The sequence below is a fragment of the Miscanthus floridulus genome, chromosome 10 (assembly GCF_019320115.1).
Source record: "Miscanthus floridulus cultivar M001 chromosome 10, ASM1932011v1, whole genome shotgun sequence".
Taxonomy (NCBI): Eukaryota; Viridiplantae; Streptophyta; class Magnoliopsida; order Poales; family Poaceae; genus Miscanthus; species Miscanthus floridulus.
Genome location: NC_089589.1, coordinates 83,026,180 through 83,030,199, shown reverse-complemented (window position 1 = coordinate 83,030,199; position 4,020 = coordinate 83,026,180).

Below are 4,020 nucleotides of genomic sequence, written 5' to 3'. Positions count from 1 at the left end.
AATTCTATGGTGTAAAAGCCCGCGGGAATATTCACCGTGGTGGCATAAAAATTAAAAATGCCATATATGCATATTTTCTTTTTGCATTATATAAATAAGAAAATCCAGAAATATATTAGATAGACATCTTGCTAGAAATTTTGTCTAAACCCACAAGCACAACTAATCTCCAAATTGTTGACCGCTAACCCCTTATCCTAATCTATGCCACGAGTTTAGGTGTTTTTGATGGAGTATTCTATAGGATGATAAATAAGACCAAGAGAAAGTTCACTCGGCTAAAGTCTTCTCGCTCCACCCATGGAAGAGAAGGACATACGCTGACAAACCCGCTCTGAGAAAGATCACTCAACATTCAACAATCGACCACGGCAACATCCAGCTTGGGGGAGGAGCATCCCTTGTGTATCTAGCTAAGTATTTCTTTCCTTTAGTTTTACTGTTTTTGAGTTTGCTTTATATTAGCTAAAGAAATAAAAAGATGCATAGGAAACTAAAACAAAATAAAAATTTGTCTATATTAGTAAGGTGTGATCTTAAAACCTAAAAACAAAATAAAAAGACATGTCTAGTTTTCTGTTTTAAAGAGCTCAATAAATAAAATACTCTAAGATAATCTCTTGTAATGGAAATAATGAATAGTTGCTATTGATGGTTGTTAATATGAATCATAAACCGTTAATATATCCTACATATACACTTAATTCCATCACCAAACATAGTTATAGGGTTTAAACTAATGAATTCCATGAGCTTTGGTGAATATGTGAATGTAGAAGGATTTATCTAGAAAACAGCTCCCGGGACCACCGTCATACACTCTAAATAGGCAAACTGACATCAACAAGTGATTCAACCCGTGAAACCTACGAAAGATGACTCAAGATGTAGCCCAAGCCTCGCCACCACAAGGAGGAGCCCACCTGGCACCATAGTGGGCCAGCTGGCCCAATAGGGAGGTCGCCCGGCCTATGAGGGTGCCCCTCACCCTCTGCCACCGCGTACACCTTCCTAAGATCTAGACCGTTGATGCAAAGACAGTTTTAAGTCGGTTCATCCAACGGTGGTCGGGAGAGTTGACGTGGATCGATGATATGGCAATTCCTTGCCCCCTACTCCTAGAGTCCTTCCCCATTACTCCACCTTGATTCCTTGGCCGCTACTCTACCTCTGGCCTATATATAGCAGCCCCTACCCCCTCCCTCACCAGATCCCTAAAAGCCTAATTCATATCCTCCTCATCAGGATTAGAGCCAGCTCTCAAGATGTAGAAGTAGAATAGCTCTAGTTGAGAGTTAAGGAGAGTTGAGCCATGCTTAGGTTCTGGAGAAATCTTCGGAGGTTGGGTATATCTTTGTATCTCCCCTTTGCAAGACTTATGTTTTAATATATTTATCTTCTCTATCTACTTGTAAGCCTTTCATGTGTATGGTTAGTATAGTTATCATACCTTAGCATGGGATCTCCGCTTGCATCGAGTGCTTTAGTTATCATATGTGACTAGAGTAGTAATCTATAGTATAGACATGGTGTCTAGACTATAGGTTACCTGAGATTACGCTCAATCCTACAGTTAGTTGTGGTAGCCCCTGGGGTGACAGCTCTGTTAGGCCATTGTAATCCACCATGTTAGGATTGATGTTTGTAGAGCTTTAGGCAGCCTCCCCCCAACTACGCTTTCTCATCCCCCTCGAGAGTTGGAAAGGTATTGTTGCTCCAAAGGGTTACTGTGTATGATTGCTATATTTACCCATGATTAGTTATACCCTATAGAACCAAAGTAATAGAGAAGTATTTAGGAACCTTGAACTCACTCGTTGTCCTCTCAACTTAGCTAGACTACTCATTTATTATGTAATTCTCTTGAGTGTGAGTCATTATTCATAACTCTTATCATAAACAACACTTACCCCCACTTTAGTTTAGTTAGTATACTAGTTAGTAGATACATTATGGTGAATTATCAACTTCTTTAAACATTGTTTTCCTGTGGATAAATACGATACTCTGGAATACTCCTAGGTGAAAGCTACAATGGTATCCGTGCGCTTGCGGATTTATCTGTGTGCGTTTAAAATATACCAACAAGCTTTCTGGCACCGTTGCTGGGGAAACAATTGGCATAAAGACTTTGATATTGATCTTAATGTCTACTAATCTAGTTATCACTAGCTTTAGTAGGATTACCCCTGTTCTGTCAAATTGTGGAAAAGACAGGACAGCAGATGCCGTTGCGACCTTTCGGTAAGTTTCCACAAGAAAAATAAGAGATGAAGAGAAACATCGAAGAACCTAGGTTGTCTGAACATTAATGATCCACCAACACTGGAACCCTACCATCTCATAGGTATTGCATATATATATATTATATATATATATATATATATTATTCTAACCATTTGTAGATTGGAGAAAAGGTCAACGTCACAAGAATTCAAATCACATCTCAAGTGATGGAAACAAATGCTGCACAACTCACAAATTCCATGTGAGTCATGGTAAGTATGATCTAATCATGGTAAGAGAGTCTTGCTCATGGACTTTAAACTTGATGAGTAGTTATCTTTTAAGTTTTCGCATTCCATTGCATGTTTACTTTGAATAATCCATGCATCCACCCCATTTAGTTTGGATTTTCTTATGTCAAATCCACAGCATATTTAGTTCCATGCATATATTTATCCCATTTCCATCTTTAATAAACAAAGAAAAATTATGAGCACATGAAGGCTCATGCTGAGTAAAAAAATATCTCACCTTGATCATGCTCTTTCATCTCTATTTGAATAAATCTCTGTAATGCTTTCATGTTACTTTTGTCTGCCATAGTATGCTTTGGTTTGGAAGTACTGTACATACTTCCAAAGGCATTTAAATTAAGCATGGTGCTTAGGTTAAATAGCCTTCCTTAATCCAATTAGACATGGAGTCTAGTTTGGTTATTGAACTAAAAATTGCTTGTGTAGACACTAGTTATTTTGTTGGAATAACCCCTGTAGAAAACTCTCACATTCAATTTGGGGAAGTTCCGAGATTAACTGACATCAGAGATGAAGCAAGGCATATGATGAACTCCAAATAACTTCGCGCAAAGAAGACACAGCTCATTCATCATGAATGGAAGAACTATAAGTATCAAGGTTTATTCACTTATCTTTTGTTGCAAGTTATGTTTGCCTTGAACCATGCTAGAATGCAGCAAACACATGAAACATGATAAATAGAATCTATGCTAATGTAATCCTAAAACCATTCTTTCAATAGCATAGATGAAAAAATCACAAAAAATTATGGACAACAACCCGTGGTTCAAATTTGTTATACTCCCTCGGGTATGTGTCCACTAACATTTTGCAGGAAACAATGAATATAAGCCATGTCTCTTCATTGTTTGACATGAACCCTCCAAACCACCACTTCAGCTATGGGACAAAGAAAAAGGAGACGAGTGCCATAAAACGGATCTACAATAAAAGCACTCACTCATAGGAAGTGGACGAACAAATCAACATGCTACAAGTAATGTGTCGCACCCAATTTTGCATAGCAAAACCAAGTACTCATATATGTGCGCCCAGGATGTCCAAACACACACATATATCACAAATTGTAATAGCACCAAAGTAAAGTACTTATTACATCGTATATCTCATCACAATGTCAATACAAAGTTTGCTCAATGGCAATATTATTACAAACATAGCAGAAATACTACCCAATCTACCACAAGGACTCCAACTGGTGAACATCTCCCTAGTAGTCCTGGACATCCTCCGGAAAATCTTCATATCCACTATCTGTTACCCATCTAGGATTTTCATTGGATGTAAAGCAAGTGTAAGCTCACCATGCTTAGCACGTATATCAAAGGGATCTATGAGGCTCAAAGGCTTGACACTGTTTGACTGCGGTTCGTAATTTTAGTTGATCAAATTTTAGCATCCTAAATCACTACTTTAGTGAACAATCCCAAATCCCATGTGATATTAAGGTATAATCATGTTTATATCAATTCCCAAC